Here is a 12401-nt window from a genome sequence, read left to right on the forward strand (position 1 = left end):
CTTTTTTTTTTTTTTTTTTGGCTTCTTTGTTATTTTTTATTTTTATTATATTTATTATTAATAGTATGATTGCTACTACTATTGTGACTATTATTACTATTGTTTTATTATTTTTATTAATATTATTCTTACTAATTTATTATTGCTATTACTTTATAATTATTGTTATCATTATTATTAGTAAAAGTGTTTCTATATCGTATCTTTTAATTTAATATTTAAATTAATTTTACCATATCGGAAAATGATAATAGAGTTCATTTAGAATTCTTCAGCCACATGTTTCTATTTTTAAGTTAACCGAAAATATTTTTTATATAAAAAAACAAATATTAATAGTAAAGTATGTTTAAAATTTTTTAAAATTTATAACTAATAATCAGGTTGTTTGTAAAAATATAATAGGCTGCGTTTGTTAAAATATGTTATAAAATCCTACCCAGTACTCCCTCTTCCTGCTCCGTTATCTTGTTTAGTGATTTGTTACTAAATTTATGTAATTTCTCCCAAAATTACTCTTTTTTTTTACTCTGTTCATCTCTTTTCCTTAACTCATGTTCTTAGCAGCTGCTTCTTTAACCACACCCTGGGACACACAGTCCTTTCGGTTCCCTAACCATGGCGGACTTTCAACTTCCTTAGGTATTTACAGGTTAATCCATCGGGGTTACTAAGAAGATAAGGAACTAACCATTTACTAAGAGTAATTTAAACATTATATGAACATTATAGTAATATAAACATTATATTAAACATTCATAATAATAGTACCTAATAATATCTACATGATATAGGGAGAAATTTACGAAGATCTAGAAAACTAATAACTACTTACATGATAATGGCCGGAATAAGGTTTCCCTTTCGGGAGTCCCCGGGTGACCTTGCAGCTACTTGAAAATTAAAACACTCACACACTTTGTACACAAACACTCACTCACTTTTTTTTTTGAAAGGGAAGGGGAATATATAAACTACAAACTACTTACAATCTTACAACAAGAATTAGATCGGTCTTTCTTCTTTACTCAATGCTCTGCTTACACTTCGCTCTATTCCTCTTCTTGCAAATGGTTCTATTTATAGGAGTAGATCCGAATTTAAAGTTCGAATTTCAAATTCTGAAAAAACTTTCTTCACCTACCGGGTGCTCTTTGGGCCCCATCGTCACATGGCTTGTGAAACTTTTTCAAAATTGAATGGTCCTTCTTTGTCTTCTTGTGATAGTTGAGTCATCTTTATTAGTAGTGGACATGTAGTGGAGTCTTCTTTATCATAATGGCTTGTGATGTCATTACTTACATATTTGTTTGTCTTCTTGCGTTGACATCATTGCTTACGTATTTCTCTAGGTATCCAGGTTGTGTAGTGCTATGGAATCAAAACTCATTCCTGAATCATTGTCTTCATTTGGGTCGTAGTGCCGATTAAATTGGTCTATTGATAGATCATTTTCATCACTTCTACTCTCTATGTCTTCGTGGTCAGAATCTGCTGGATCTGGCTCTGGAGTTTCTCCTATAATTTTTTCTTGTATTACCTCCTTAATCTTTTCTGTGAGTAACTTGTAAAGGAAACTTTTTATTATTTTTTCTATCTTTTTATTTTTTTGCTTTTTTGGAGGAATCCCTTTGTCTTTTTGCTTGTCTATGCTATTGTACTGAAACTTGCTGGCAAAATTCTTACACTTTTTGGTAAAGTGTCAACCATCAACGGATTTGATGAGTCTTTACCCGCTACTGTTTGAATGGGACCAACAATACCTCTAGCTGGTACAATAGCTCTTTCTACATTCGTTGGGGAATGTACACCCGTCTTATCCATTTTGTAATGAGATGGAAAACTCTTTAATGGTATGGTTTGACCGGTATTTCCAAGTAAACACATTATCCTCTCTTGTAATGAGTGTATATGTTGTGTCATTTTTCCTTTTTCAGTTTTTGGTCTCTCGATCGTCTGATTTAGTCTTTTGAATCCTTCCATCTTGAAGAACAATGATCGCAGAAAATTATTTTGTCTGTATCTTTTTGAATGTTGTATTGCAAAGATGGTCTTGAAGTTTGTCTCAAAGCTGGGCTTATAAAGTAATTAGGCCCAAGAGTTCCTCTAGTATAGTCTAGTGCTTCATTCAAATCATTAAATCCTTTAAAAAGTGGGGTAGGAAAGTCTTTGATTGAGTCTATTACTTCTATCCATGTTTGGAATACTCCTTGCAATCTCCCTTGGACTACTACATAAAATCTGAATTTTTTGTCTTCATTTTTGTCTGTAAAATAATGGCTTAATGAATTTACTACTGAAATGAAATAACTGTTGTCTTTAGGAATCTTGTTGTATGCTATCCATAGGTTGTCTATTAGGCATCTTTGAGGTCTATCTAACTTCGTTTCTGGTTTTACCTTGAAACTTAGATTAGATGAAGGATAGAAAATTAGATTTTGTTTCCCAAAATATATTCTTTCCATGCTTGCCGTATGTAGTCTTGTCTGTGGTTGAAATAAAGTATTTCCTAAAAGAGTCTGCAAATACAAGTCTTTGTCTCTCTGTCCACTTGAACTTGAACTGGATGTTTTGTCTTTATCTTTGCATGTACTCATTCTGAAAACAAACAATTAGTTTTCATAAGTTTGCTTAGTTGATCTGCTAAGGAATTATCTTTTTCCTTGATATGTTCTAAAGATATATTGTATATTGGTGTAGCATCTACAAAATTTAACCATCTTCTTTTACTACTATTTTTTCCTTCTATTTTTTGGTGGAATTTTACAATAGCCTCGCAGTCAGTTCTTACCAAAATTTCTTGTTTATTAATAATGTATAATTTAAAACTATTTAATCCATAGATTACTGCTAAAATTTATGCATCTATGCTACTCATATTTCCTTTTTCTTTGTATTTTCCACTGTGATAAGCGCAATTTTTTTCATCTTTTTTGTCTCCATATTTATTGTTTTTTGTTTTTAATACTATTCCCCATCCTTCTAGACTTTCATCTGTTTCTACTATTGGGTAGTCGGTTTCTATTGGGAGGGCCAAATCTGGTATATTTTTAACCATTTGTTTGAGTTTTTGTACTAGTTTTATGTCTTCTATATTAAATGTCTTTTGCCCATGAATTCATGTTTTAGAGTATAGGGGTCCTGCTACTTTCCCTAGATCTTTGATGAAACTTCGCGCATAATTTAATATTCCTAGAAATTTTTGTAAGTCTTTAGTGTTGTCTAATTTATCAGGCATGTCGAGGACCTTTTTTGCTATATGGGGTTGTAATTTTATCTTTCCATTTCCAATTTCTACCCCTAAGAATTTTATAAGAGTCTTACATAATTCCATTTTCTTTTTGCTAATTATAATTCCATTGTCTACGAAAAGTTTAAACACCATTTGTAAATGTCCTAGATGTTCATTGGTATTGTTACTAAATATTAAGATATCGTCTACATAAACTAAAATAAAGTTTTTATAGTCTTTAAATATATTATCCATCTTTCTTTGAAAGATCGGAGGAGCTGTTTTTAAACTGAAGGGCATTACCAACCATTCAAAATGTCCTTCGAGGCAAGTAAAAGTTGTCCATTCTATGCTATCTTCATGCATTTTGACTTGCCAATATCCGGATTTACAATCAAACTTACTAAAAAATTTTCTTCCTTGTATTCGATTTATTAATTCTGATTTGTCTGGCAATTTATATCCATCCATTCTAGTATTGTCATTAAGTCTTTTGTAGTTTATCACCATTCTAGCTTTTCCTCTTAGTTTTTCATTATGATTTCTTACCATAAATGCAGCTGACCTATGTTTTGAAGTCAACCTTCTTATTACCCCTAAATTTAATAATTCTTTTATTTGATCTTCAAATTCTCTTAGGTCTTCATTTGTGGATTCTATTGAAGCAGTTTTAATAGTATACTCTGGATTAATAATATCAAGTCTGCAAGTTATATGATTGGCTTCCCAGTGCTTCAGGGGTCTTTCTCCAATTATTTCTAATTTATCTAAGATGGAAATAGACTATCTTGTTTTACATGCGGAAGTGAAGAACATCTAGCTAATACTTGTCCAGGTAGAAATAATAGTAGAACAAGAAATGCCCAACATGTAGAAGATTTTCAAGAAACCCTGATAAATGTAGATGAATACATGTCAGATAATGAAAGTATATATTCAATAATAAGTATAAATGCTTTAGAAGGAAGACAACAAGATTCGTCTGATTCAGAAGAAGAAACTTTAATAAACAAAATAGGATTGGATAAATTAGACTTAAATATCAAGGATTTTACATTTGTCAATATACAATGCGATCACCAATTTTCCAAAGGAAAAGGTTTAGATAGTCAAAAATGCTTTAATTGCACAGGATACCCCAGTAAAGACAGAAGAGCTAAATGTATAAATTGTTATATAGAAGGATGTCTTATGTGCATCGATAAGATATTTAACATCAAAGTTATAGACCAGACAATAAGTACAAAAGAAAAAACATTAATATCTTTAGAAAAAAGGATTGATAGTTTAGAAGACAGAATAAGTAAATTAGAAAAAGGAAAAGAAAAAGTAGAAGGAACAAATCAAAATGCAACATTAGAAGAAGAAATTGAGCTCTTAAATGAAAAAGAGGACTACAAATCGTTTGGAGGATTAATTTGTAATGAAGACAAGAAAATCAATACTATCAAAATATTAACAAGACTAAGAATTCAAAACTATGAAATAGAAATTTTAGCTCTAATAGACTCTGGATGTACAAAAAGTATAATAAATAGAAGTATCCTGCCTTCAGAAATAATAAAAGAATTTCCTGAGCCACAAAGCGCCATGCAAATGGATGGATCTTCAAATATATATAAATATTATGTTAGTAATGCTCAAATAAGTTTTTTAAATACATGTCCAGACTTCTATAAACCCACTTATAAATTAGAAAAAATATGGGTTTGAGATTTAAATATTAGGATAGACTTTGTTTTAGGATTAGACTTCTTATTACATAACAATGGAAGTTGTCTCCTTACTAGAGACGGAGTAATATTTTCTAAAAATATGACTCAAACCTCCATAGAACCAGTTCCAATAAAATCAAGGTATCTTAAAAATACTGATAAATCTAATACAAATACATTAAAATGTAATAAAGGGGAAGAATGCAATTGTACTAAAATACATGTTATCAAGGAAGAGGAAGAAATTAAAGAAATTGAATTATTAGAACTAACTTTATCTGATATCCAAATAGAAAAAAGTTATGATCTAATAGAGATAAATGCAGAACTTTATAATTTCAGAAAAGGATTACAACATATAGGAGTCATAAAAAACCAGAAAGACCTAGAGGAAGTAATTTCCATCTTAGATAAATTAGAAATAATTGGAGAAAGACCCCTGAAGCACTGGGAAGCCAATCATATAATTTGCAGACTTGATATTATTAATCCAGAGTATACTGTTAAAACTGTTTCAATAGAATCCACAAATGAAGACCTAAGAGAATTTGAAGATCAAATAAAAGAATTATTAAATTTAGGGGTAATAAGAAGGTCGACTTCAAAACATAGGTCAACCGTATTTATGGTAAGAAATCATAATGAAAGACTAAGAGGAAAAGCTAGAATGGTGATAAACTACAACAGACTTAATGACAATACTAGAATGGATGGATATAAATTGCCAGACAAATCAGAATTAATAAATCGAATACACGGAAGAAATTTTTTTAGTAAGTTTGATTGTAAATCCGGATATTGGCAAGTCAAAATGCATGAAGATAGCATAGAATGGACAACTTTTACTTGCCCAGAAGGACATTTCGAATGGTTGGTAATGCCTTTCGGTTTAAAAACAATTCCTCCGATCTTTCAAAGAAAGATGAATAACATATTTAGAGACTATAAAAACTTTATTTTAGTTTATGTAGACGATATCTTAGTATTTAGTAACAATACCAATGAACATCTAGGACATTTACAAACGGTGTTTAAACTGTTCGTAGACAATGGAATTATAATTAGCAAAAAGAAAATGGAATTATGTAAGACTCTTATAAAATTCTTAGGGGTAGAAATTGGAAATGGAAAGATAAAATTACAACCCCATATAGCAAAAAAGGTCCTCGACATGCCTGATAAATTAGACAACACTAAAGACTTACAAAAATTTCTAGGAATATTAAATTATGCGCGAAGTTTCATCAAAGATCTAGGGAAAGTAGCAGGACCCCTATACTCTAAAACAGGAATTCATGGGCAAAAGACATTTAATATAGAAGACATAAAACTAGTACAAAAACTCAAACAAATGGTTAAAAATATATCAGATTTGGCCCTCCCACTAGAAACCGACTACCCAATAGTAGAAACAGATGGAAGTCTAGAAGGATGGGGAGCAGTATTAAAAACAAAAAACAATAAATATGGAGACAAAAAAGATGAAAAAATTTGCGCTTATCACAGTGGAAAATACAAAGAAAAAGGAAATATGAGTAGCATAGATGCAAAAATTTTAGCAGTTATATATGGATTAAATAGTTTTAAATTATACATTATTAATAAACAAGAAATTTTTGTAAGAACTGACTGCGAGGCTATTGTAAAATTCCACCAAAAAATAGAAGGAAAAAATAGTAGTAAAAGAAGATGGTTAAATTTTTTAGACGCTACGTCAATATACAATATATCTTTAGAACATATCAAGGGAAAACATAATTCCTTAGCAGATCAACTAAGCAGACTTATGAAAACTAATTGTTTGTTTTCAGAATGAGTATAGGCAAAGATAAAGACAAAACATCCAGTTCAAGTTCAAGTGGATAGAGAGACAAAGAGTTGTATCTGCAGACTCTTTTAGGAAATACTTTATTTCAACCATAGACAAGACGAAAGACGACAAGCATGGAAAGAATATATTTTGGGAAACAAAATCTAATTTTCTATCCTCCATCTAATCTAAGTTTCAGGGTAAAACCAGAAACGAAGATAGATAGACCTCAAAGATGCCTAATAGACAACATATGGATAACATACAACAAGATTCCTAAAGACAACAGTTATTTCATTTCAGTAGTAAATTCATTAAGCCATTATTTTACAGACAAAAATGAAGACAAAAAATTCAGATTTTATGTAGTAGTCCAAGGGAGATTGCAAGGAGTATTCCAGACATGAATAGAAGTACTAGACTAAATCAAAGACTTTCCTATCCCACTTTTTAAAGGATTCAATGATTTGAATGAAGCACTAGACTATGCTAGAGGAACTCTTGGGCCTAATTACTTTATAAGCCCAGCTTTGAGACAAACTTCAAGACCATCTTTGCAATACAATATTAAAAAAGATACAGACAAAATAATTTTCTGCGATCATTGTTCTTCAATGACGGAAGGATTCAAAAGACTAAATCAGACGATCAAGAGACTAGAAACTGAAAAAGGAAAAATGACACAACATATCCACTCATTACAAGAGAGGATAAGGTTTTTACTTGAAAATACCGATCAAATCATACCATTAAAGTGTTCTCCATCTCATTACAAAATGGATAAGACGGGTGTATATTCCCCAACGAATGTAGAAAGAGCTATTGTACCAGCTAGAGGTACAGCTAGTCCCGTTCAAACGGTAGCGGGTAAAGACTCATCAAATCTGTTGATGGTTGACACTTTACCAAAAAGTGTAAGAATTTTGCTAGCAAGTTTGAGTACAATAGCAGAGACAAGCAAAAAGACAAAGGGATTCCTCCAAAAAAGAAAAAAAAAGATAGAAAAAATAATAAAAAGTTCCCTTTACAAGTTACTCACAGAAAAGACTTAGGAGGTAATACAAGAAAAAATTATACGAGAAACTCCAGAGCCAGATCTAGCAGATTCTGACCACGAAGACATAGAGAGTAGAAGTGATGAAAATGATCTATCAATAGACCAATTTAATCGGCACTACGACCCCAATGAAGACAATGATTCAGGAATGAGTTTTGATTCCATAGCGCTACACAACCTGAATACCTAGAGAAATACGTAAGCAATGATGTCAACGCAAGAAGACAAACAAATATGTAAGCAATGACATCACAAGCCATTATGATAAAGAAGACTCCACTACATGTCCACTACTAATAAAGACGACTCCACTATCACAAGAAGACAAAGAAGGACCATTCAATTTTTAAAAAGTTTCACAAGTCGTGTGACGATGGGGCCCAAAGAGCACCCGGTAGGTGAAGAAAGTTTTTTTAGAATTTGAAATCCGAACATTAAATCCGGATCTACTCCTATAAATAGAACCATTTGCAAGAAGAGAAATAGAACGAAGTGTAAGCAGAGCATTGAGTAAAGAAGAAAGACCGATTTAGTTTTTGTTGTAAGATTGTAAGAAGTTTGTAGTTTACATATTCCCCTTCCCTTTCAAAAAAAAAAAAAAGTGAGTGAGTGTTTGTGTACAAAGTGTGTGAGTGTTTTAATTTTCAAGTAGCTGCAAGGTCACCCAGGGACTCCCGAAAGGGAAACCTCATTCCGGCCATTATCATGTAAGTAGTTATTAGTTTTCTAGATCTTCGTAAATTTCTCCCTATATCATGTAGATATTATTAGGTACTATTATTATGAATGTTTAATATAATGTTTATATTACTATAATGTTCATATAATGTTTAAATTACTCTTAGTAAATGGTTAGTTCCTTATCTTCTTAGTAACCCCGATGGATTAACCTGTAAATACCTAGGGAAGTTGAAAGTCCGCCATGGTTAGGGAACCAAAAGGACTGTGTATCCCAGGGTGTGGTTAAAGAAGCAGGTGCTAAGAACATGGGTTAAGGAAAAGAGATGAATAGAGTAAAAAAAAAAAGAGTAATTTTGGGAGAAATTACATAGATTTAGTAACAAATCACTAAACAAGATAACGGAGCAGGAAGAGGGAGTACTGAGTAGAATTTTACAACATATTTTAACAAACGCAACCTATTATATTTTTACAAACAACCTGATTATTAGTTATAAATTTTAAACAATTTTACACATACTTTACTATATTTAAACGTATGTTAACTGGTCCCAATCTTGAATATTATATATTATACTTGGGCATAAACTCCCTTTTATTATATAGTAGAAATTATATTATATATATTATGAAAAATGAAAATTAGATTACCCCCATCCACCCCCACACGTTTTTCTCATTTATCTTCTTTCCTTTTTCTTTTTTTTCTTTTTTTGGCTTGTTTGTTATTTTTTATTTTTATTATATTTATTATTAATAGTATGATTGCTTCTACTATTGTTACTATTATTACTATTGTTTTATTATTTTTATTAATATTATTCTTACTAATTTATTATTGCTATTACTTTATAATTATTGTTATCATTATTATTAGTAAAAGTGTTTCTATATTGTATCTTTTAATTTAATATTTAAATTTATTTTACCATATCGGAAAATGATAATAGAGTTCATTTAGAATTCTTCAGCCACATGTTTCTATTTTTAAGTTAACCGAAAATATTTTTTATATAAAAAAAACTAATATTATTTTCCTTTTTGAAAGACTAGCATTTTTAAATTTAACAATTGCCAAGTGAATTTTTAATTAGCTTGCCATTTGGCTTAACCACATTGCAAACTATTCTCTTTTATTATATATACTAGATTTACTACACATGCGTCGCACGTGGTGGCCTCATCTTGTTATGTGATTAATTCTGAAACAGTAAGCTTACTTATTCCTCCTAATATATTGTTGTAAGTATTTGGACAGTCTCGGATACATAATTTAACAATTAATTGTATGCATACCACCATTTGTATGGATGTTTCTCAGATTCCCAATTTTTGTTTCTATACAGTACTCGATAATGCTCGATTAATGGTCTCAAATTAGATGCATGAAATTTTTTGACGCCATCCCTAAATACATGATACATTTTTGGACTTTTCGAGTCCTTTGTATCCTAATTACAAATATCTAAGTCAACACAATAGTTGTTTTTTCTTCACAAATTGCATGATGTTGCTCAACTTTCCTCCTCTTCAACCGAACCTATCAAATACAACCAATGACATTTTCATTAGGTTCATGTAATGTGTTGGTTTTGTTCCTAATTATTGATTACGCTTAAAAAGATAACAAACGTCTCTTACCTAATATTTCCTTGTTTACAATATTTTTTGTATATGTCCCTGTTATCGTATCTGATTGTTGAGTCATTACCAATACTTTTGTCGTGGTCACTGAGATTCCCCTTGATAGTGATACATATAGTTGTCCATGGGAAAAAACATGTTGCGGAAGACACAATCCAACAGTAGGGATTGTTTGACCTTGAGCTTTATTTATCGTCATTGCAAAATAGAGACGTATTGGAAATTGCTTGCGAATAAATTTAAAAGAATATCCTTCATATATTCTCCGGCAGTGATAATTGGATTCTTGGTATAAACACATGATTTGTTGCATATTCTCTTGTTGTTATTTCAGCATGTATGACATTGTTGTCAAATTCTCTACAAATCAATCGTGTCCCACTGCATAAACCATTTGCTGGATCCAGATTCCTCAGCATCATAATAGGCGCATTCTCTTTCAAATCTAACCTAATATATATCACTACTAAAAAAATAGTGAATACCGACCTACAAATACCGACCTCCGGAGGTCGATATTCCTTGAAATACCGACCTAAAACCGACATCCCAACTTAGGTCGGAAAAAGCTTGGTCGCTATTCAATACCGACCTCTGGAGGTCGGTATTTACTGACCTCTCGAGGTCAGTTTTTATTTTATGTTGGAAAGTTCATATATTATTATTTCCGACTTCCTGAGGTCAGAATTGGAATACCGACATCCGGAGGTCGGTATTTTTATTTTTGTAATGTTGAAATTCTGACCTCCAGAGGTCGGTATTTTTATTTTTGTATTTTTAAAATTCCGACCTCCGGAGGTCGGTATTTTTATTTTTGTATTTTTAAAATTTCAACCTCCAGAGGTCGGTAATTTTATTTTTGTAATGTTGAAATTCCGACCTCCGGAGGTTGGTATTTTTATTTTTTGTAATGTTGATATTCTGACCTCTGGAGGTCGGTATTTTTATTTCTGTATTTTTAAAATTCCGACCTTCGGAGGTCGGTATTTTTATTTTTGTAATGTTGAAATTCCGACCTCCAGAGGTCGGTATTTTTATTTTTGTAATGTTGAAATTCCGACCTCCGGAGGTCGGTATTTTTATTTTTGTAATGTTGAAATTCCGACCTCCGGAGGTCGATATTTTTTTTTGTAATGTTGAAATTCTGACCTCCGAAGGTAGGTATTTTTATTTTTAAAATTTTGAAATTCTGACCTCCGGAGGTCAGTTTTCTGCTACAAAACAGGCAGCAAATTGCTGCAATTTTTAGTTGCCCACCTGCATATTTATACAAAAACAACCCAAAGTCAAATAAGCTTCATCTAACCAAAACAACACAATATTTTCAACATATACATTAAACTATTTCAAAATAAACTTCATCCAACTTCAAAATAAACTAAAATACGATCAAATTAAACAATTTCAAAAATATAGAAGTCTAAAATGTCAAATAGATACAACTACTCCTAAACACTCTCACTCTCCTTGTCAAATGTAACATTCTCATCACCTCACTTTCCTTATCAGACTTATCATTCTCATCACTACTGGCCGGACATGGAGGAAGAATATTTCCTGATTCAAAAGAAAAGTTAGTTGGGCCTGAAGCGCTGCATACCTCTTGTTCTCTACCTCATTTGCTGCCGCAATCTCCTCCTCTCTCTTCCTCTCTTTTTCTTCTCTCTTCTTCTCTCTTTCGGCTACAGCAGCAAGCTCGGCATTGAGATAAGCTATCTTACTCTCCATTGCAGATATTGTCTCTTTATCCCCGCCATCAAAGCTTGAGGATGATGAACCACAATACCAAGACTTCTTCTTTAGATACGCCTTTACTGGATAGCCGTAGATTGATGATCCACAATACCAAGTCTCTGTTGTATGAAATCTCACATTTCACAATTAACACACGAACACCTAATCAATCTTTAAGTTAAAAAATCATCAAGTGTCTTTGCATGATTTATAAATCTAGTGACACCTTCTGCAAATTCTAGAATCATACCCGCTCAACCAGGATTGTTTTTATTATACATCCAACTACGATCAAGATCCATCTACACAAACAATAATGATAATTTTAATTCCAACAACTAAATTCACCAACTAAACCACAATATTTATTTTAACTTATTCAAACAACTTAACAACTTTTTCATTTTAACTAGTTTAGTTTTGACTTAATTCCGACAACTAAATTTACTAACTAACCCACAACATTTATTTTAACTTATTTAAACAACTTAACAACTTTTTCACTTTAACTAGTTTAGTTTTGACTTA

This window comes from Solanum stenotomum, chromosome 12, assembly GCF_019186545.1.
Source record: "Solanum stenotomum isolate F172 chromosome 12, ASM1918654v1, whole genome shotgun sequence".
Taxonomy (NCBI): Eukaryota; Viridiplantae; Streptophyta; class Magnoliopsida; order Solanales; family Solanaceae; genus Solanum; species Solanum stenotomum.